Source organism: Lissotriton vulgaris, chromosome 3_1 (genome assembly GCF_964263255.1).
Source record: "Lissotriton vulgaris chromosome 3_1, aLisVul1.2, whole genome shotgun sequence".
In the NCBI taxonomy this organism is placed as follows: Eukaryota; Metazoa; Chordata; class Amphibia; order Caudata; family Salamandridae; genus Lissotriton; species Lissotriton vulgaris.
In genome coordinates this window covers 1,468,900,527-1,468,923,845 of record NC_141689.1, presented here as the reverse complement: position 1 = coordinate 1,468,923,845, position 23,319 = coordinate 1,468,900,527, and positions in this window count along the sequence as shown.

Genomic DNA, 23,319 nt, shown 5'->3' with positions numbered 1-23,319 from the left:
CCCAGTGAATTAGTTGAGTGTAATGGAATTGTTCAGTGGGTGGAAGATGGAAATGGTTCATGCAGGCATGGAATAAGCGTTTCTTAGTGCCCTGAAAGAGGTCCCAGATCATGAGGCATCCCCCTTCATACCATCAGTGAAAAGGCCCCTTTTGGAGAGCTGGCGGGAAATCCTGGGAGAAGTGTATGGGGGTATAGGGAGATGGTAATGTAGTCAGTGGCAAAGTTTTAGTTACTGCACCCCATATTTGAAGGGTGGTGGAAGTAGATACACTTAGGTAGGCGTTGAGAGGCCTGTCTGCTTTGTGGCCCCAAGGCAAATCTTAAATCGTCCTACCTGTCACCTGTAGGTCAATATGAAGCCATTGCTTGTTAGATGCTCGTAGTGACCATTCATTTAGTACCCTTAGTAAGGCCACCGTATAGTAGGTAAGGAATTCTGGTAGGGCTAGGCCTCCCTTCAAATGTGGTCTTGTTAATAAATGATAGGAGAGTCGTGCACGCTTTCCTTTCTAAGTGAATTTGAGCAATATGGTTTTTAATTCAGGAAAGAGTGCCTTGTCAGTTTGGATGGGGAGGCCCTGGAAAAGGTAGAGGAGATGTGGCAGTACGTTAATTTTAACTGCGTTGTTTCTGCCAATCCATGATATGTAGGCTGAGCTCCATTTTTTGCAGTCAGTTCTTGATCGTTTTAAAAGGGTTGGGAAGTTGGCCTTGTAGAGGTCAGTGAGTTTGGCAGTAATTTGGATCCCTAGATATGTAATGGCCATGGGCACTCATTGAAAGGAGAAGGTCTCCTCCAGGCTCTTTTGCATGTCTCGAGGGTGGGTAAGATTTAGGATGAAGGATTTAGATAGATTTACTTTGAAACCGGACACCGCGTCAAATTGTTCTAGTTCCTGATTAATGGCAGGGAGGGAAGTGGTCAGGTTAGTAACTGGTAAGAGGATGTTGTCTTCAAATAAAGCTATCTTATGGGCATCCGTCCCAAATTGGATCCCAGTAATTGTCTGATTAGCGCCAACCCGGGCTGCCAAGGGTTCGATACTCAGGGCGAAGAGGAGCACGGATAGTGAGCACCCTTGTCTGGTCCCTCTAGCCAAGTTAAAAAAGTTCGAGGCTATTCCATTGACCACCACGCGAGACCTAAGGGCACTAAAGTTGGTAAAGATCATTCCAATGAAGACGTCACAGAAACCAAATCGGCTCAGAGAAAGCTCTAGGAAGTTCCAATCAACGCGATCACAAGCTTTCCCTGCGTCAAGCGATAGTAGTGCCTCAGGAATTTGCTTCTTTTGGGACTTATCAATGAGGTAAAAAAGCATCTTAGATTGTCATGTGTCTGCCCCCCTTGATAAACTCGCACTGATCAGGAAAGTATGTCTCAAGTTGGGTAGCTGGAAATTTGGAGTAAAATTTGGCTGGCGTCTAGGTTAAGCAGGGTGATGAGGTGATATGATGAACATTGCTGGAGGTCTTTCCCGTGTTTCAGGATGATAGAATTTAGGGCTTAATCCATGGATGGTGTTACTGCCTGTCGGGTTGTGATATCATTAAAGAGGGTGGTTAGGTGAGGACCCAAGTCTGCTGCAAAGGTAAGATAGAATTGGACGGTAAAGCCATCACGCCCTGGTGCTTTATGAGGCTTTAAGGAGTCGATTGCTGCCTGTACCTCCTCCAGGCTGATACTCCTTCCCAGATTCTCATTGGTGGATTCAGGGAGCTGGGGTAGGTAAAGGAGCGCTAAGTATTGTGATTGCCTGGATTCGCTATAGGTGTCCCCTTGATCCAATTTTTGATAAAAGTCATGAAAGGCTTGCCCTTTCGCTTCCTCGTTGGTGTGGGTCATGTCATAGTCATCTAAGATTTGGTTCAAGTATTCTTTCTCTTGTTTGACCCGCAGTTGCTTGGCTAATAGAGTGCCCACCTTATCTTTCCCTTCGTAACCTTTGGCCTGGAGTCTCAGGATTGTTTTCTCCCCCTATTTGTGTATATTGAGTTAAGTTTCCCTGTAACTTTCCTCAGCGAGGGGGCCGAGGGAGTGGTCTTATGTTCCCCCTCTGCTGTTACCAACTCCCGCTCTAGTTCTATTGGTTCTTGAGTTTGAAGTCTCTTGTGGGAGGATGCAAGGGAAATACAATGACCCCTAAAATACGCGTTTAATGCTTCCCAATTATTCGCTAGAGACATATCATTCGGGTCATTGAGTAGGAAAATGTCCTTGATCGCCTTGCGAAGGTCATCACAGTGAAGACGATCTCTACATAAAAACTCCGGGGAGTATCATCTTAAGAGCTTAGAACATGGGGCTGGCCAATTTAAAAGACAAGTCAGAGGAGCATGGTCAAAGATAGCGATAGGTAGAATGAGAGAGGACGAGACTGCATGAGTGAGCTATTGGCTGATAAAAATTTGGTCAATGCGGGAATATGATTTGTGAACATGAGAAAAGAAGGAGAAGTCCTTCTTAGTCAGGTTAAGGTGGCGCCAGATGTCTATCAGCCCCAGTTGTTGCATTGTTTGTTTAAGTGGTGTGGGGAATGTATCCCCTCCGGATCTATCCGCATGGGTGGAATTGAGAAGGGGATCCCAGATGAGGTTAAAGTCCCCCATGATGATGAGGTCCCCCATGATGAGGTCCCTCATGATGATGAGGTCCCCCACTGCAAAGCCCCATAAGGAATCCACGAAAGAGGAGAGAAAGTCAGTTTGCCCAGTGTTAGGTGCATAGATAGAAGCAATTGTGCAATGTCTGCCCATGAATGACCCCTTGCCCATGATAAATCTATCCTCCTTGTCCTTCTGTGTGGTCTCGTGGACAAAGTGCCCAGAGTAATGGAATATTAGGGCGACCTCATTCTGCTTTTTAGTATTGGTGGCTTGATAGATCTGGGGATAGCGTTTGTGCTTAAGTCTATTTTCTTCTTCTCACTTTGTATGGGATGCCTGAATTGCCACAAATAACGGTCCCTGATCTCTGATGTATTTCCAAAACTTGTGTCTTTTGTTAGAGGAGTTGAGGCCCCTAACAGTCCAAGATAAAATCTTAACCCCCATCCTCCCTATGGAAGCCAGTCCAGCTGATATAAAAGTCTCCCCTCACCCCCCTCATTTCCCTCCCATCCCTGGTGAGACCATCCCTAGGTCTTGCACCAAGCAGTCCACAGAATATTTCAGATGACCCTTGTGGCAGAGTCTTGTAAACTAGAGTAAGTTCGAAGGGTCGCCATTAGTCCATAGTGTGGTCTGGCATGAGACCCCGCAGTTTTTCTCTCACGGATGAAACATAAGAGTTCTTTCTTCTTTTGAGTCTGTGTAGCCCCCAGCGGGGGGACTGGGTCAAATTACATAGGGTGCTCATGGAGTCTGTTTGCACATTGCCGGTACCTTCTGCCATCCTCCAACGACTTCCCCACCTCTCGTCCATCCACTGGAGTCTCCTGATGGGGTCGAGCTTTCCCAGGGTGCTGGGTTGGGGAGGCCAAGTAGGGTTGCGGCGCCCTCCACCTCAGTGTAATGATGCTGTTTGCTGTTAAAAGTAAAGGCGAGTCCAAAGGGGTATGTCCATCTATATTTGATTTGTTTGTTCCGCAGAGCAAATTTAGCTTAAGCAATTAGAAAAAAGGGAATTAGGAACAGGTCAGCTCAATACATGTACTATAGACAATATGATTTAGAAAAGTACAATTCTACTGCGTCTGCCAGCCAAAATAATTTTGGGGTGAATAACTGTACCACTAATCAACTTTTTTGTCATCTTTATTTCTTACACCAGCACCAAAGGGCAAAAGAGGATGTAGGGCAGGTGTCACGGAGGGTGGAACCAACACCACCAGAGCCAGGGCTGATGGTTCTGCTGGCGCCAGTAAGTCCTGTTAATGATAATATTTACATAAATGTTGCCTCTCCCAAAAATTAGAATCATTTTGCCTTGTTTATTTTTTTATACTGTCTACTATTTTTTCAGCAACTTCCTCCTGTCTGTATTAGTCTGTAGTGTTCTTCTGCTTTGTTAGTAGCTTCCTCTTTCCCCTTACATATCTTGTGATACTGTAAGATTAAGAGAACATATTTTTGGTAATCAATTGTGAAGATTGCAGGCCCAAGTGAGCTAATATTCACCACAATTGTTTGTTGGGAAGACTTTCTTTTTCTTGCTCAGTCAAAATGAGAGAGTGGCTATGATCATGGTGGACCCCTCAATCATTGATTTATACAGTATATCAAACGGTCTCATGAAAGTGCAACATGACAGGAAAGTATGAAGTCCCATCACATTTGCCAACCTGGGATATATTCTTCATTGACCATTATGCCACCGTTTCATTGCGCTTCAATGACTCAGAGTCATCCTAGCTCTGCTCCTCCATTACAAAAAGATTTTGGTTGGCTAGACAACCTGGCTTTTTTAACACTGTCAACCATCAGACTGGCAAAAGTGATAGTTTTGATAGAAGATACTGCTAACTGAACTGTGGTGAGGTATTGAGGAAGTACTTTGCTAAAAAAAATACTTTGAAACCTATCTGGCATCTAAAATGTACAATTGTTTTTGTAGCCACATAGACCACCTGGAATGTGGCAGAGCCAATGTGCCAGAGGCAGCCAAGGAGGTGGTTAGAGAGGGAGTCCCAGTAGTAACAGGGATGGTTAGTGGCAAGTCACATTGCTTGTGTATTGAAAAATTAGGCGTACTCACTGTATTTGTTAAGTGAGGCAGATATTGCATCCATCATCATTCATCCCCTCCTTGCCTATGGCATTTTGCCACCAGTGAGATAACTGCAGCATGGTGCAATTCAGCACTGTAGTGTTGGCAGTGCAGTGTGTGTCTGTTTTAGCTAATGCAGAACTTAAGAAATGTTTAATGCATTACAAACAAGAGGTGTTTCCTAGTGCCCACTCAGTCACCTCCTGCTGGTACTTCACTCCTTTATCGTTTCCTAGGATTTGTCTCAGCGTACCCATAAAAATGAAAAATACATTCTTGGCATGGGATACATTTTTCTGGTCAAGTGATTTCTGTATTTATATTTCATTGCTTCCATAAAATAATTAGACCTGTTAACATTTTTCCCTTTTATCATACATCAGTTACAGTGATTGACTGAGCCAAAGCTTAGGACAAGATGATCAAGGACACCCCACGTATCCTATTGCAAAACCTCTACCTGCCATAAATCCTCTAGCTTACCCTGCAGTAGAATAAGTTTACTTATTGCCAAGCAAAGATATTTGTCGAAAATATTTTGTAGGTGAGGACGAGGCCAAGGAGTGAAGTGAAACTGCATGCCTGATTTAGAGTTTGGCAGGTGGGATCCTCTGTGATGAATATGCCAAATACAATCTATAATCCGTTCCATTCCCTGAAATGCAGTGAATAATTTTTTCCACTTTATACTTAAGGCAAACAGGATATCCACATTTTTTTATGTGATATGTGTGACCTAGTATTATTATTATTATTCATTCTCTTTGGAGTCAGTGTAGAATTAGAAGGCTGTTGGAGAAAAGCAGGGCCATTGGAATTAAAGTAAGATAATAAATTGCCTCAGCAGCTGACTACAGAGAGTAGCAAAGTACCCGACATGCTAGCATGCCTCTATTAATTTAGCACAATAATACTATTTAATGTGCTGCATAGTGCATAATAGCTTACTCATTAAATAGAGGTAATCTATTTTTATTTGTTCACACAAAGTGTCTGTTTAGTAATTTTACTAGGAAATCCTTTAAAGGAAAAAAAAGCACTTTGTTTTATTCTGGTCGTTATCTGGCTTATTTCCTTGCACCCAATCAATGAATTTATGTGAGACCTGTATGGGGAAAACTTGGACCTGTGGCTAATCACATCAGAAATTCCAATGGCCCTAGGGGCTAGCAATTTACTGATACTGTGCCATTATGTAAACAAGTGTTTGCACTGAGAATTATTTACAAATTGTCTTAAAATAGCTACTCCTGTTGGTCCATCATCTCAGCAGGAGATAGCAGCCCAGCTGTGGCAGCACTGGACGGTAGCCATCCAGACAGAAATTTGTCATCTGTTGGCTTTGGAGGAGGAGAAGGAGGCAGAGGCATCTGCCACTGGCCGGATCCCAGTACTTCCAGCTAGCTGCTAGTGCCTCCATTCCGGCTACAACATTGGCAGCGCCACCAGCAGCTGGGTTCTCCCTGATCCACCACTGCTGTCCCTTTATACCCAAACTGCTTCTGCATCCTTAGTGAACTAGCGCTGCTTCGCCAAGAAGTGGCAAGCCACTGCACAAGTATGCGCTTTTTGTATTTGTTGCTTTAGTAGGAAGAGCGTTTGTTGTGGTTAGAGAGGGTGGAAATTGGGAGGGGACATGTTGTTGGACTTTGGACATTCTTTTGGACTTTATTTTGGGTGATACTGATTTGTTTCGGGACAGTGGTGGGCCGGTTGTGGATGTAGAGGGTGGGTTGTTATTGCTAAGAAAAGTAAATGGAAATTTTGTTACTTCATCCCTGAGATCTTTTTTGTGTTTAATCTCCACTGCTTCTTTTCAGCACAGTTTGTTGTTTTTTCAATCTGATTATCAAAGTGTATAACAGTTAGGTATACCCTTGTCCTACTACCCTCTATAACTATATTGATCACTCTATATTGCCTACAACAACCTATTAACATCTTAATGTTCAGCAGAAGTTAGCTACTAACTAAACTAGTTCACTTTACTCCATAGTTCTCTTACCTGAATGGACAAAGAGATGGCTGTTACATTTCTCAATCTTCTAAAACCTTACTGCAGGGTTTGCCAACATGCCTTCTTAATAGTGTTGTAGTAGTAGCAGGTCCCACTACCACCCTAGGTGAACTCCAACTGTATAATTAATCAGAAGGCAGCTAGATTGAAAGAAATCCCAGAGTTAGTGGGTTATTTATTTAAATCATAACTTTGCAAAGACTCAGACCAGACTACCACCATGACACAAAGACCTGCTATTATAATAAAAACCAGCAATAGTGACTTCTTCTGAGCAACGGGCAGATAGTATTCAATTGAAACTAAACTTAGAAAATCCTTCAGCCACGAAAAGTGGACTCCGGAGTGAAGAAGGTTAAGTGTGTACACAAAAAAGGGCTGAATGATAATCTTAATGAATGATATCTAAATGATGGATCACTTTTTAGTTTAGTTTTATGTGTGGCTGGGTAAGGGGTCAATTGCTCAAGAAATAGAATATCCCACAGTGAGTTGGTGTCGCTATCACCACATCCACCCCACCAAATATGTGAGGCACACCTCAATATATATAATACATTCTGGGGAAGAGGGTTAGGGGTTTAAAGAACAAATGGAATGGGTAGTTCTGGAAAGCTGTGACAAAGGTGTGACAGAGATAAACACTAGATAACAACAATATTCATTAGGTAGATGAGCAGCACATCAGCATCATCAAACCTTTTGTATAAGGAAATGAAGGAATGACAGTTCGAGTAAGTGCATTGCAAACAGTCCTTCAGCCCCAGAGACCCTAGTTAATGTATATATCTACATGTTTTGTTATCTAGGTTTAAAAAATACAAATGTATAGAGGTGTGAACAGACATAGTTCCAAAAATTATGATTGTTAAAAGGAAAATGATACTACATAAATGCCAAATTGGACGGGGCATCTTTATTTGTCTTAGAATGTTTATCTTCTTGGGTGCCTGGATAAGGTGCACAGGAGTGTTATGTGTCTTTCACTTTTCACGTAGGAGAAGAGAAGGCCTGTAAAACAGAAATGATAGTGTAGAGTCAAGGAAAGGACAGAAGATAATTTTAATGAGGATTGTACCAAGACTCAGAGGCAGAGAAAGTGCATATGCTGCTGCAAACTTTAATTGTGACTCGTGTGCAATTAATTGAGGCGTGAGAGCAATTTTTCAACCATATCCCAGACAAGTAGCTGTATGTTCCAGGTTGATCAATCTAACAACTGTCTTCATAAAATTTAGCCTTGTGTGTGCATCATATGATGATGTGTCATCACATGTCTGTCGCCTGTAACAACACCCTCCAACCACAACCACATAATAGAGGATTTCATATTTGACCCACCAGCATTTACCACATCAACACACTTCTCTCTAGTCCACAGAGCTGAGTGGGCCTCTTATAATCATCATCATGTTGGTCTCCCTTTGAAGTCGATAACTTCCTTCTTACAGCTGTTGAGGTAGTTCCAACCTGGGTCCTTCCTGACTCTGAGTAATGATGAACAAGAAGAGAAGAATAATTTGAGTATTTTGTGTGAATTTGTGTTTGAAAACTAAATTGACTAGTCTGGTCTATGAAGAAGCAGAAATAAAAAGTACAACAAGGAGTGGACCCTGCAAGTACATCTTGCTGAGTATGAAAGGGTCAATCACATTCAGGAAAAATCACTGATCAGGCCTCAAACATTGGAAATCTTCGAAATCAGGTTTACAAATCGGTTGAACTCCCTCCCACACTGTCTGCCACCACATGAAACATCAATATCCACTCAATAATATATCACTCATTGGTGCAATAGTTACCTGTTCAAATTCAAGCATGGTGGTGCACAAGTGTATCTCCTCTTTTGCAGGAAGCAATCCATTGTCAGGCTTGTAAATAAAATGATCTTTACTGGTACAGCCTTGTTAAAGGGTGAAAAAAGAAGGGTAGTCATTAGACAGAGGCAGGCATTGTCTCTGATGTCCTTGAAGGAAATGGTGAGACTCCTCACTGCACTCTGGTCTAACTCCAATCTGCCAATACATTTAACAAAAATGGTGAGGCTGCGTAAGTCAGGCACCACACAGTATATAATGTTCCACTAGCTATATCCATTGTTTTCATCAAAGCAGCTGACCATATCATGACCTACTAAGTTTGGGAAGTGGAGTCTGTCTTCAAAATCAGGTGGTTTGCCAAGATGTTGGTCAGCTAATGCACTTGAGTCTGACCAATACCCTAATCCTCCTGTGGTGTTTTAGGAACAGTGTAATTGTGTGGTATGAACTGTGGGTTCAGTGTGATCATGGTAATCTCCACATGCTTTTAGCCAAGAGAATAATCTGTCTCACTGTGACAATTGCACCAGCTGGTCTAAACATGCACCCAGTAGACAAACTGGCTACCAGACAAGCCAGATACTTAATTGCCAGATAGCTGAGCTCTGGGCTTTGGCATATCTTCATATACCAATAGACCAATGGGTTTTGATCAATGGAAACCTCTTTTGAATCATTCAGATAGTCCTGGAATATCATCTGGTCATTGGTGCATCTACTTGTTCAACTTCTTTTGCTTTCACCTCTGCACTTGATTTAAGCCCTGCCACTTGAAACCTAGCCCTTGCAGAGGTTCAGTCTGATTCTTCTGTTCATGTTGTTGTGGTTGCCGGTGTTCTTGTTGCTGGTGTTTGCCGCTTCGAGACAAAAGCACTGCCCTCTCTCGAAGTTGAAGGCTATACCCCAGAACATCTGCCCGGGGTGAACAACCTTTACAACAAAACTTTTACAACGCACTACCATTACAATGCGGTCATTACAACGCAAACCATTACAACGCATTGCGCTGGGGGGCGCTCTAGGATAGGGAATAAGTTGAATTTTCTATCCAACACCTTCCCTAGTGTCCACAGGGACTGGAGTTGGAATAGAAAATTAAACTTTTCACTATCCAGCACCTCTAAGCGCTATGCGTTGTAAAGGTATGCGATGTAAAAACCGCGTTGTAAAGGCAGGCGTTGTAATAGCCTGCATTGTAACATCATACATCCTCTGCCCGGGACTCTAATTTTCAGCCGTTCTTCTTCCAGAACTCTTGCTTGCTTAACAATCCATGTCATGTATAGTGAATCATCCATTTTTTGAAAAAAGGAATGAAAGTAGGCAGTATTTTTTGTACTATGGATCAGGTATTATAGCACAGATGTTCTCTTTGAACAACACAATGGGCCCGATTCACAAAAGTAATCTGAGACAAAATCCTAACTTCACGACTTTTGGTATTCACAAAAGGCATTTAGGAGTAGTAAAGTAAGGATTTTGCCTTAAGTTTGTCTTATGTTTTGGTCTTAAGACAAAATCCTAACTTAAGTTAAACTTAAGTTAGGATTTTGTCTTAGGTTTGTCTTAAGTTTTGCTCTTAAGACAAAATCCTAACTTTTAAAGACTTCCAAGAAGTTTCCAGCTGTATGGATTTCTCCAAGGCAAACATTGTCACAGTTGCATGCTGCCAAAACCCTTAAAAGTTTCTTCAGTACTAAGACCTGTAGATAGCTGTTGCTTATTCCCAAAAAAGAGATCCACTGTGTAGTGAAACACAAGTAATCAGTGGCTTGACTACTGGTCCACATATCTGTTCTCAGGTGGATAATGTGAACAGCACTGTGCTTCAAAGCTTGTCTAACCAATGGCAGCATATCATGATGGTGTGGTGGAACAGCAACTCTGGTAAAATAGGTCTGGCTGGGAACATTCCGTTATGGGCAGAAGGACACCACACATTCTAAAAATCCCACAAAAGAAAAGGGAGGAGGTCCTGCACTAACATTGTATTGGGTAGTTGCATTCGTACAGCCCCTTCTGGATAAAGATGCCTGTAATAGTAGCCTGGATTTTTTTTTCTGATGCCACTGATACTGGTGGCTTCCGGTTGAAGAATTAGAGGGCATGGGTTGGTTGGGGACCCTAAGTGAACCAATTTCATGATGTGATGGAGTCCTGTGGGGAGAGCTGGCTCCATTCGGTTAGTCTGGTATCTGTGATGGTAGCAGGGTAGTTGTGTTGCTTCAATAAGTTGGTGGCCTTGGGCTGGGATTCGAAGTTTCAGGAGCTGGAGGCCACAGGCAAGTGGTAGCCTAGGTACCTAGGAGCCTACTAGTGTGGTCTCGCTGAGGCCTTCATTAAACAGGTTCTGCAATGCGTGCACCTTCTGATGGCAGGAAGAATAGTGAGTGGGAAAACCAGGGTGCAAAAACCTGGGCAGTGGTGGTGTTACTTGATCAGGCTAGACCACGCAGGAACTTGAGGCCAAAGTCAAGTGGCAGGCAGCCCGAGTACCTTCCCCACTTCAAAGAAAGAACCAAGTATAAATATTGGACCTCAGACACCTCTGGACCTGTGAATACTCTGCCAGGAAGAAGAACTGCTGAGCTGCTTAAAAGACTGCCAGTCTGCTTTCTCCTTCTTTCAAAGACTGCTGCCTTATTGTGCTGACCTGTTTCCTCCTTCCCCCTTGCCTGTGTGAGGAGGACTGGGCTTGCATCTGTTGAACCCAGGACGCCGAAGTGACTCCAAGGGGTCATTAGCTGCCCTCCTGACGAGAGCCTCAGGGACAGATTGCTCCAACAACCTTGAACCCAGAACCTGAACTCTCTAATCTGTGAGTCCTAACCTGCTAAGGGGGGCCGACCCAGTATTGGACCCTTGGAAGTGAGCCTGAAGGATACATGGATCCAGCAGAACAGATGCATTTCCTTTTCTTTTTTTTTACCGTGCAATACATGGCATATCATATTTCAAACATATTTTGTTGCTTAGCAACCGCGTCCGGTAGTGTTTATACCGGCCGGGCGGTGACGTGGGGAGGGGGAGGGGAAGGGTGGGGGTAGTAATGTATGAATTGCGGAGTTTAACAGGTAAGTAAACATATAAATAAATAAAATGAATTTCGTTGCGCGTACTGCATCGCATTTGGTGATGCAGTGCACGCAACAAAATGTGTTTTATTTATTTATATGTTTACTCACCTAGCTAGCGCGAAACGAAATAAAATTAGTTACGTTCCCGGAAAAACCAAAAACAGCGACAGCAATTGTAGGATTTTGGTCTCCAGTAATACCAGGAATTATACTGAAGGAGAGCGAGACCCTCCATAAATATGGTTACGATCTGACCCCAGCATTACAGCACGAAGTTCACAAAAAACCCACAACAGAAGAAACTCTTAAAATGCAGCGATCGAAGCAAATCTCTAACACCATGACCAAGCCCCCAGACCATACTGCAGAAAACATATTTGACTCCATAAAGAATGGTGAAAGAGAAGTCTGGAGTAAAAATTCCCCCAGCGAGAAAACAACAAAGGGGGAATACTCATAGACCTGGATCTCAGAGACCCTGAACCGTAATAAACAAACCAAGGACAATAATTCTCCCGTTTAGCACAGGCTTGACGATCACCTCTTGGAACATAGCGGAAAAAACTAAAGAAAAAAATGGCTGAAATACCCAAAAACTGCCCAGCTATAGTGGCCCTCCAAGAAACGTGGTCTACACAAAACTTCTACCAAGAGAAATATTTCGTATATGATACCATTGCAGAGCAGGTTGAATGGGGACATGCAAAAGGAGGGATAGTGATCTTATTAAATGAAGATTACAAATGGGCCCAAGAAATAATACCAACTAATTCAAATAAACACCAATGTATCAAGATCAAGTACGGGACAAATCCTCTAGAAACTTTAAAAGATCTACTAATCTATACCATCTATATCCCCCTGGAGCAAAAATGGACACACTCGCTTTAGAAATTTTAAAAGACATTGAACAAACAATAGAAAATCAAGGTTATCCAGCGTTCTTTATCATGGGTGACTTAAACGGGAAAATATCTAACGAGTCATTACAAAAATGGGCAGATTGGCACAAAGAAGAGGCCTTTGGTATCTCCACTCCACTACTGCCTAAAGAAAACAAGGCGGATAAAAGAGGAAAAATCCTAATAGCATCACTCCCTGTGTTAAATGGAGTAATACTGAATGGCAACGTAGAAGGCGATATTCCCGCCTCAAATACAATACAGGGTAATAGTAGTCCCTCACTACTGGACTATATGATCTGTAGCTATGACATATGGATCAGTTGTACAACTTAAAAGAAATTTTTTTCATGGTAGCGACCATGCCACTCTAAAAGCAAAAACATAGTGGAAAATACAATCTACCTAGTCAAGTCAAATTATGTACAACCAAAGCACTGTTCTGGCAAACCCAAGCCAAAGACTTATTCATTGGAATTCGGCTACATTCAACAAGATAATCAACATAATTGATTCTACTCAACTTCTGCAAGTAACCCATTCTGCAAATCCGATAACAAATTTTGAAATGGTCATCAAAAAGCTAACACAAAAATTGCAGGAAAAATTGATGCAATCAATAACAACAAAGAATCAAAACGAAAAGCCAAAGTTAGCGACCAATACAAAACTTCTGAATAAACTGATAGTTCTTCCCGTCACAATTTGTAAATGATTGGACAGTTCTTAGAATATTCTCCATCTAAACACCAAGAAATTAACAAATTAAAAAATCAACGCAGGAGAGAAAAGGAAAAAATAAGAGAATAACACAAGATCAAAATTGGGCAGACCTGCCGATAGCAGCGAAGCAAAATAACCAACGAGCCTATTGGAGCATAATCGCAAACGGGCACGAAAAAAGCCATACAAGCTATCCCGGTCCCTCCAAAGGAATGGGATCTTTACCTTGTCAACTAATACAAACTAAACACCAATTCAGAAAAGATGCATAATCTTACTATGAATGCAGAAATAAAACCTCTAAATAGTGGAGTATCTAGTCCTTTCTCAATTGAGTTACACATAAGAAAGGAGGGAACAACAGGAGCCTCAGGTCCAGATCAAATACCAATCACGGTCCTCCAGTGCAACCCCAAAGAATGGAGCAAGATGTTATCTCCCATTTTTAACTATATCTTCCCTACTGGAGAAATCCCCAAATCATGGAAGGGGAGTATAGTAATACCCATACATAAAAAGGGTACAAGGCTACACCCTGGTAACTATAGGCAAATAGCCCTCTTGGATGCAACAAGAAATATCTTTACTGCAACAGTTTTAGATCATCTTAAAGATTGGGCCTTTTCATCTGGACAAATTCCTCTATATCAGGCAGGATTTAGACCAAAGCATTCGGTCACAGACAACATTGCGGTGTTACAATTATCCTAGATAAATACGTGACAGCTAAATCTCAGGTCGTATATGCTGCTTTTATTGATTTTTCCACTGCATTTGATAGAGTGGATTGAGGAACACTCTGGAGAAACTTGGCAAAATGGGCATCCCGGACATACTAGTACACATACTCATATCATTACATGCAAAAACCTGGTGCCAGGTTCAAATGTGAAGGGAAAAGGGTCTCACTAGTTCTATCCAGACTCCAAATGGCCTAAGGCAAGGATGCCTTCTCGCTCCTCTACTGTTTTACCTGTATCTTAGTGATTTGCCTCAACGTTTTCAGCAGATATGTAACTTTCCACCAAAAATAGCCCTCCACAAAATACACACGATGTTATATGCAGACGATATAATTGTACTAGATCTAACCCCATTTGGACTACAAAGGAACGTCCAGGCACTTCACAAATACAAGGAGGAAAATGATCTAATCCTGATCATCGCGAAAACAAAAATAGTCCCATTCTCAGGAAGGAAAAAGAGCATCAAATTCCATTGGACCCTAGGGGAAAAAAGGGTGGAAGTTGTCAATGAATACTCTTATCTAGGTCGAATCTTCACTAAGTCTTTACAGAATAGGCACCCCACTCTGAATTTGACCCCGAAATCGGATATGCACGTGGGAGCACTGTCAAGATTGTACGCCGCTTCTGGACAAAGACACTTCTTCTCCATGCTTAAGGTATACAGTGTAAAGATCCCACCAGTACTGTCATACGCTCTGGAATATATACCAATAAGCCAATTGAACTTTTTAGATCTAAAAGAAGGCAAGATCCTACGGAAAATCACAAAGCTGTCCCAGGCGGTACCAGTAAAATCCCTCCGCCTAGAGTATTCATTAGCTAGTGCCTATGCCAGAGGAATTGCTAATATCATCAGGTGGTACAACAGGGGGTGGTAATGGACAGAGCATCTGAGCCAATCAAACACTCACACCCTGTCAAAAGATCTGGGTTTAATCCATCACCGTTCTTTTGCCCACTCCGCCACCCCAGTTCAGACATGGCTATATGCAAATCAGTCTGACCCTGTGCCTCATGAGAACAGTCCAGCCCGAACTGCCAAGCCATACCTTCCCTGGACCGGAAATAAGCTTCCGAGGACCGGTTTCTGGCATTCCAGCTGTCTTCAGCCCGGCTTGCCTGAATCCAGTGGCAAAGTGAGCAAGGGACTCACGTCTGAGCACACCCTGCCACACTTATGGCGGCCAAAAGCTGTACAAAAGGGGGTGGTAATGTACGGAGCATCTGAGCCAATCAAACACTCACACCCAGTCAAACGATCTGGGTTTAATCCATCACCGTTCTTCAGCCCACTCTGCCGCCCCAGTTCAGACATGGCTATATGCAAATCAGTCTGACCCTGTGCCTCATGGGAACAGTCCAGCCCGCACTGCCAAGCCATGCCTTCCCTGGACCGGAAACAAGCTTCCGAGGACCGGTTTCTGGCATTCCAGCCGTCTTCAGCCCGGCTTGCTTGAATCCAGTGGCAAAGTGAGCAAGGGACTCACGTCTGAGCATACCCTGCCACACTTATGGCGGACAAAAGCGGTACAAAAGGGGGTCCGTCCATCACCACCCCCTTTTGTACTGCAATATCATCAAGTGGGCATACAATCTCCTACACACGGATGAAGGAACGCTCCGATCCTTGCTTAAAATAGAAACATTTGAACGCGAATAATCGAAGCATGTATTTTCAAGAAATGTTTTAACTGCTTTCAAACTTTCAGAGACTAATACTAATCTGCTACTATCCTGGACACCTGCCCACCTGAAACTCTTCTTAAAACATTTTACCCCAAGACTTAGCTTTGACCTTGACTTTCAGCATTGTTTTAAATTGCCTCTTTATTAAAATGTCGCAGAATCTATTGTTTTGAAGAAACATCAACAGTATATTACATTTAATCTTAACCATGGGGCTAGGAGATCGATTGTGCTGCTCAGATTAGGAATACTTCCTGTAAAAGCTGTTACATATAGGTGGCACTTAAAAGAAAGCACTATTTGTAATCTATGTAATGGTGGAGAGCAGGACTTAGAGCATCTATTGTTCACCTGCAACAGTTGTTAAGGCAAGAAAAAGGTTTCTACAACCAGTCTACACTAATTGTAGAATCAACTCAGTACACAAAATGATTATTCTATGTAAAGCTCCGCCAAATGAATTTGTATGTTATAACTTTTAAAACATTTTAAAACCATTTTTAACTTTGTATTAGAACGAAAACTATTTAACAAAGTGGTTTAAAATTGAATATGGTGTACTAAATATTTGTGGTCCTCAGTGGGGAACCAAATACAATAAAATAAACTTGAAACTTGAAACTTAAAACTTGAAACTTGAAAAAGAAGGAAAAAAAGCAAAAAACAGCAAAAGATAATCAACCTATAAATGTGACAAAGTCATACAGTTAGTTCAGATGTTCAATCATTGGGGACCATATCTGAGTAGCCCTTTTTTTCCATCTCATTGATTTAAGAGAGCAGAGGCTGCTTTCTAAATTGAAAATATTATAGAATTTGGCCTGACATATTTCAATCAAAGGAGCTTCGTGCTGTAGTCAAACTGAGCCTACACATAAGCATGCAACCGCCACTTCAATAAAAATAATATATCTAAACGTAAATGTCTGTTGACCAATCCTAACACTATCACCTTCTGCTAATAGCATTACATCCCTTATGTTATAAATGTGTGTCCCTGTGATGTCAGATAGGAACTGGATTGTTTGTAATTTTAACTGCAAGAGAGAAGTGCAATCATAGAATATATGCATGATGTCTGTTTTCTCCATACTACATCTAAAGAACTTCCTATCATTAGAGAATCCCCACTTCATCATCTGCTCTGGTGTATCATACACATTAAATATAATATTTAAGTGCTGGGCTTTCAAATTAGCAGATATAACATTCTTCCTGCAATATTGATTGATTGCCACATGTTCATACCTTTCTGTCCAAGCCTATCAGACCATTTCCTGTCTTGTGTGGCCATATCGTCCTGCTGAGTTTCCAATAATATCTCGTGTAATACACCTATTCTTGCCCTTTGTCTGATTGCCTCTACTAACAAAATCTTTGTTATTCCCTCCACCAAATGATGTTCAAAACAAAAAATCATGAATATGTAAGTGCTTGAAGAATTCATTTTGGCGAAGTCCATATCTATCAGCTAAGTCTGAAAATGCAAATAGTACCCCCCCTCAAATAAGTCTCCTAATTGCCTAATGCCCTTCGCCCTCCAGTTCTGCATCCTAAAATCAAATAGTGTGGCGGGAAATATAGAGTTCGAATTCAACAGAGTATAATAACTAATCTGTGGCATATTTATCATTTTGCGAACAACTTTCCAAACTTTATAAGCTGCAATCGAGATTTTGAACCATGTCTTTTTGAAGTAGCTTGGTTCGAAAAACTTAACTATAAATTCCTAACTTCTACCCCCAACACTATCTGATATATTGAAGGTGCCTCCGCCAACACCACATCTTTCCCTGCCAGCAATATCTGAATATTTGGAGTATACATGCATATAAATAAAATGTGAAATTAGGAACTGCCCATCCCCCTCGAGTGTGTGGTAACATCATACATTTAGCCGCCCGCCAAGCAACCTCAATGATGACACTAGTTCTCGCCTTGCAGCCTCACAGCTCCTCGCAAACAAGTGTGATGGATCCTCAATGCTGGACTCCGCATTGCATGCCCTTATTGACGGGATCCTCAATGACCATGCAGGACCTTGCATCAAAGCTCTGCAGCTTCTTGGAACCAATCCATATCTTCCGTTGCATGATGTAGCCTCGTCTTGGGAACTGACAGTGCTCCACAACTGGGATTTAAGTAACCCTTGGTCAGCTGGACAAACTAGTTCCCCGTAGCTGGCTTGTGCTCCATCGCAGTCAGCCAGAACTTGTGACTTTGTCTCAGCCAGGGGCAACCAAATATCCACAGATGGGGCTTTTTGAATTTTGGCGCTATTTTTACTGCAAGTTTTAAAACTGCGCTTCTCCAGTTCTACCGACTGGATTTTTTATTGTGTTGGTCTTGTTTTAATGATTAAAAATTGTTCTATTTTTCTAAATTGGTGTGGGATCCTTTTGGGATGTGTTTTCACTGTGCTACTGTTTGACGTGTTGCACAAATACTTTAAATATTGCTTCTGAGTTAAGTCTGACTGCTCTGTATCAAGCTACCCTAAGGTCTGAGCACCAGTTAATTTAGGGTTTGCTTGCAACACTTTGACAAGGATTGTAGTTCCTGGTAAAGTAGGGTTTCACCCCTCAACAAGTAAACCAATTTCTCACAACATACACTAATCTCAGGCAATGACATTTAATGAGTATTACAAAGGCATTTGACAAACACATACTTTTCTGGTTAGATGAGAATGAAAATGAGTAGAAAACTGGATATGATATAAAATAAAAATAATTATCATCATTCTATATTAATCTATGCAGACTCGTATAGCACATGGCTAGCCATAGGTATCCCAACGCTGTTAGTGCAACACAAAAATGAATTTTGGAAGACATGTTCTGGAAAAGCAAAGTTTTTAGTGATTTGAAGAAGTGAAGAGAGAAGGGGAGGCTATTCCACAGTTTTGCTGCATTAGAAGCAAAAGATATTATTCAAAACTGTTCTCTACCGATAATCGGGATCTTGGCCAGATGGACATTAGAGGAATGCAGCCATCTGCCAGGTCTGTAGGGGGAGAGCAACGACATAGATATCAATAGCCTTTTGCCCAGAAGTTCCCTGTGGGTGATGCAGAGAGATTTAAATGTAAACCGCTCTGTCACTGGAAGCCAGTGATGGAGGTGTAGGGTTGTTGCCCAGATTGATGTATTGATATGTTATACAGGATTGTGCAGCAGAGATCTGTCCCATCAGCAATTTCTTTACCATGGTTTTGGGTGCTCCCAGGTAGAGTGGCTAACTGTGGTCCAGGCGAGAGTGGATGAGCGCAAGGCTACCATTTATTTTTGAGTGAAAGCAAGAAGAGGAAGGACTTTGTGCAACATCCTCCACATACCATAGCAAATAGCAGATAGCTTTATGACTTGACAGTCAAATTTGCGTGATTCATCCAGCCACATCCCTAAGCTCTTTGTGTCTGTTTTTGGAGTTGGCGGAGGAATTAAGCAGCTTGGCTAATCCAGATGTAAAAATGGGTCGGAGTTGTTGCCCAGAAGCATAAGCTTGTTTTATTCCCATTTAATGTAAGACAAAAGCACTTCATCAAATTTGCAATGTTCTCTAGACAAGGACCTAGAGAGGGGCCAGTGGAAACATCTGTCTGGGTTAGCCAAAAGATCATCTATGTATTGTTCGCATACGAGATCACTGAAATCCTAAAAGGAAGGACAGCAAGAGGTCTTTTCTTAATTTTTTTATTTTATTTCATTAAAAACTCCACAGTATAAAAAACAATGATAAATACATATTAATTCATTCCATTCCACAAACATATTATCAAAAATTCAAATGATCAAACATAGGACCCAATATTTGCTTACCCAGCGCTCGCTTCCTAGAACCTTTAACCCAGTATAGAATTAACTCGAACGTTGAATATATTATAAAACCTAGTAAGCCACATTTCAAAGGAAGGTGCCTCTGGGTGAAGCCACGTAGATGCAATACTTAACCGTGCTACCCTATAGCAACAAAAATAAGATACCTATATTTATGTATCAAAGTCCCTTGACGCAGATCCTCCCCTGTACCCAATAACATAACAGAAGCGGAACTCTTTATAGTCACTTCCATAACCTCTGATATAAACCTCTCAATGTGTTGTATATACAAAGTCAAATTAGTGCATGAAAAAAAATTATGTAAAATATCAGCATAACACAACAGAAACATTTCCCATCATACAGATTTCTTCATCTTTGCAGGAGTATAATATACATTTAATATCATTTTATAGTGCTGTGTTTTTAAATTCGCAGCCATAAAGATTTTTCCTCCCAGGTCAATTGAGTCCTCTAAGAACGCAGCTTGCACTCCTAGGGAGTTCCCCCACTTAAGATTATGTTTCTCGAGGTCATCAATTTCGGCAGCTTTTAAAACATCATAGAGAACCCCAAATCATTCCTGAGATCTGATAGCTTCGACTATCTTACGTTGTATTAAGGTTGTGACATGTTTATTTAGGAAATCACATATCTGACGATATTTTAAAAAATTTGGGATTTGGGGAGCTGATACTTATCCATCAGATCAGAGAAGGAAAAATACTGCCCCCCCCCAGCCTCCAAAAAATGTCCCAATTTTGTGATACCGGAGAGTCTCGATTTCCCTGCCACATAATCATGAACTATTAATGGGAGAATCCCTACAGCCGACAAAGGTGTATAAAATGAGAGCCCTTCAATCTGCAAGTTTTTTTGAACCATCTTCCAAACCTTATAAACTGCCCACAAGATCTTAAAGCGTGTTCTCTGGTAATGGCTGCCGTCAATTCTTTGGACAATTTTTTGCCTCAGTCCCAAGAGCCATCTGATATATTGATGGGTTTCAGCAAGATTATCCACTTCTTCTCAAGTTAACAAAAGTAAATTTTAGCTCAAATTCAAGCATAATAATATACTGCGAAATCAGGAACTTACCATACCCCTCTGTCTCAGGGTAAAGTCATGAATCGTGCCACCCTACATGTTTTTCCCGCAGCCCACAGGAATCTAGAGCAAAGAGATTGTAGTTGTTGTGATTGGAGGTGAGATATTTCCAAAGGAACTGATCTAAAGAAATAGAGCACTTTCAGCAAAATATTCATTTTTAAGAACATTGGCTCTACCAACTAAAGATGAATGAAGACATTGCCACCTCTCAAGAGCCTGTTTAATATTTTCAATGATGGCCCCCCAGTTAGCATCAACCAGCTCTTTCAAGTAAACCAGTATTTTAATATCCAGATATATAGCCTCCTTAACAACTCTAGGATCATTATTGATGATTCGATTAGTACAAAGAACCTGGGTTTTGGACGTAGTGAGTTTATAGCCTGCCAAACAGCCAAATTTGAATGCAAGATGTTCAATTTCGGGTAATGCCATCACTGTATCAGATGTTATTATGGATATATCATCCGCATATCCGAATACTCGGAACTGATCTTGCCACACCTTTAACAGTCTTATCCTATCAATCCGCTGAAGCATATCTAGAAAAAGATTGATATAAAGTGCAAACAAGAGTGGAGAGCATGGACAGCCCCGGCGTGCACCTCTCGCAATCTGAACTACCTTAGATGTTAAGCCCAAAGAACAGATTCGAGTCACAGAAGAATGACATAGAACCTACAAAGCCTGGATATAACCGGGAGGAAAGCCCATCATTTGTAGAATTCCCCAAAGAAAATTCCACGAGACGCGGTTGAACGCCTTCTTCGCATTGAGCAACACTATTCCTACGTTTCTGGCCTCCACTCAAGCAATATCAAGTACAGTAATGACTCTAGCTATATGGTTCACTGTCCCCATGCTGTCTGAGTGGGACTAAAGGGGGTATGACCTTAGCCAGTGTATTCGCGAGAATTTTCACATAAATCTTCCGGTCAAAATTTGTAAATGATTGGACGATAAGACCCCAGGAGATCAGATGACTTACCCTTCTTTTTAAAAACAATAATAGTGGCGTTGTCCCATGACTGTGGCGCTGTGCCAGTTTGAGCTGCCTGACAACCAGCCCAAAAATCAATTTTAAGATTTCAGAAAAAAATCCGATAGAGTTCAGATGGAAGCTTCTCTGGACCTGCAGCTTTACCCAGCGCCATACCATTAATAGCCTGTTCTAATTCATCCAATGTAATAGGGCTAGCCAATATTCCTACTTCTTCATAAGCTAACCGCTGAAATTGCACATCCAAAAGACCAAAATCCACATCATTAAGCTCTCCATCGTGTTCTGAATAGAGTTCTTGGAAAAAACTATGAAAAATCTCTAAAATCTCCTTGGGATCGTGTACCAAACTGCAGGAAACATTTTTCATGCCTTCTATTCTTTGTGAAGCTTCTTTGAAAAGTAGCCTATGAGCCAAACAATGCCCTGTCTTTCTTAAAGAGCTGGTATTTTGTAGCAATTTCTTTGCTCCATGTCATATTAATGTTAACTTTACGTCTAGCCACTTCAGTTTATTACTTACAGACAGAATCCCGCGATTTTGGTTTTCTTCTGCTGCTTTCAATTTATTATACAGCTCCTGGACTATAACTTTGGCCTGTTTCTGTTTATGTAACCCAAAGCTCAATTCTTCCACTCTAAAGCAAGCTTTGAAGGTTTCCCAAACATTCCCGTAGTTTGTAGAGTAAAAATTATTTTGAAAAAAATCCCTGACCTAGTTTTTCATATAGTCGATAAAAGCATTATCAATACATTTTCTGTCAAAAGTAAATACCCCTGGTGCTGAATTGCCACCCAAAACTGGAATGTCCAAGACAACTGGAGCATGATCAGAGGTAATTGCGGGAAAGACCCGTATTTGGGCTTCTATTTGTAATAAAGGCGAGATAAAAAAACTAATCAAGACAAACTAATTTGCCATGCGGATGAGAAAACGTATAGCCAGAGTTGGGTGTTTTAAGCACACCCCAGACATCAATAGAACCATGATCCAACATTAAGTGGTATAAAGCCTTAAACACCCTAGGCTTCCTATCACTATAACTCAGAATACCTGTTTGTAGTTCACCCTGCACCAAATTAATATTAAAATCCCCACATAACACAAGAGGGGTGTGCCTTGAGGCAAGTTCAAGATTTAAGTGTTCAAGAACAGGCGCCTCGTCCAAATTGGTCCCATATACTGTACATAACATAAATCTAGAGCCCCCTGGGATGAACTCAAAGGTTGCCCACCCGCGCATGGCTGTCTACAACTATACGTCCAGAAGTTTATATAGTCGATTTGGCCAATACAGCCACCCCACGATTCATAGTTGTCTGTTGTGAAGTGCCTATATTTATATGATGTTTATTACATACAATCAGATATCACTGTAGTAGTCTATTATTAACTTACCGTCTACTACGAAGTGAGCATAAGGTACAGGTTTAATTTACCTAACACTTATCATTCCTTTCTATATTAATTACAGTTTAGTATGTCTAGTACCTGAACAAAATATGGTTAAAATTGGCAGTAGCTCTTTATCTTTTGAGATAATTGGTTAGTTCTGCGAAATATGGTTTTTTTTTCATTTCAAATTCTTTTTTCTGGACCTTTTTTCTTTACAAGGTCAACAGCATCAACTAAAAACAATAGTCTTAAAAGAAAAAAGTAGGACAACAAAGGGAAAAAATGCTTTTGGGGCGGATACTAGTCAG